Source organism: Tigriopus californicus, chromosome 5, assembly GCF_007210705.1.
Source record: "Tigriopus californicus strain San Diego chromosome 5, Tcal_SD_v2.1, whole genome shotgun sequence".
Classification (NCBI taxonomy): Eukaryota; Metazoa; Arthropoda; class Copepoda; order Harpacticoida; family Harpacticidae; genus Tigriopus; species Tigriopus californicus.
Window position 1 is genome coordinate 10,510,146 of NC_081444.1, and position 1,031 is coordinate 10,511,176.

Consider the following 1,031-nt stretch of genomic DNA (forward strand, 5'->3'; position numbering starts at 1 on the left):
TTGTGGGTTAGTTGGGTAGTCATATGCTTCAAGGGTGAAACAATTTCCACCACTCTTCCTTCCTCCTTGAACATTACGACTTGTCGACGACCACGAATTTCAAATCTGGCCTTGGCACCCAACTACCAATAAACGCAACATTCCATGAAAAAATCAGTAAAAAAACACGACACTCAAAATGCCAACAACATTTTCCTACGTGCTTCATCATTACCCAATCAGTCATCGGCATATTCCGTGGATTCTCTTTTGAAACGTGAGGAATGATTACAATTTCTAGAATACGCAAGCCCCTTGATCGCCAATGAAATTAAACAATTGATCCCTGGCTAAAACATTCATTTTGATCCGTTTTCACTCTCCGTACTTTTGTACAGGCCACTGTTAACGATTGCCAACTTTTACTGCAAGGTTGCATTATTCAACTCCTTATACAAAAAATTGAAGACTCTGAAAATCTAGGACCATGGAATAGTTGCCTTTTTTGAGCTCCCCAGTTTTTACCATAATATTTAGCCTGAACCATTCATTTCCAAAATTGGCATTTACAAAGATTAAAACTGAGGGACCTAATGAGAGGAAATAAAGTTTATAAAATACTAAGTAAATGTGAATTTGAACCTTGGACCTACTCTTTAGTACACAATTCAATGTCATGATAATGACTTAGCCTTAATTGTAATAACTGAGTTTCTTGATTGATAAATGCATTATGAAGAGGAACTCAAAGTTGCTCTAACGAGAAGCAGGCCGATTCGACGGGGAACTTGTTCAAAATACATATTTCCAGAAGTCCATGCATGATGTCTTGGGTATCGTAGGTCATGGGCTCATGAAGGCAACATCACCTAATGGGCACTCGATATCACGGAAAAAGAAGTTATTGAAGGCCAAACACGGTGTCACTCAATTTGGAAAACAAATCATTTGGAAATTATTCTAGATTTCTTCGTTTCAGGATTCCGTGAGGAGTTTGCCGTTGACGACGAAAATGTCTTCCAAAAAAAAATCGAAACCTTGGCCAAAACTTG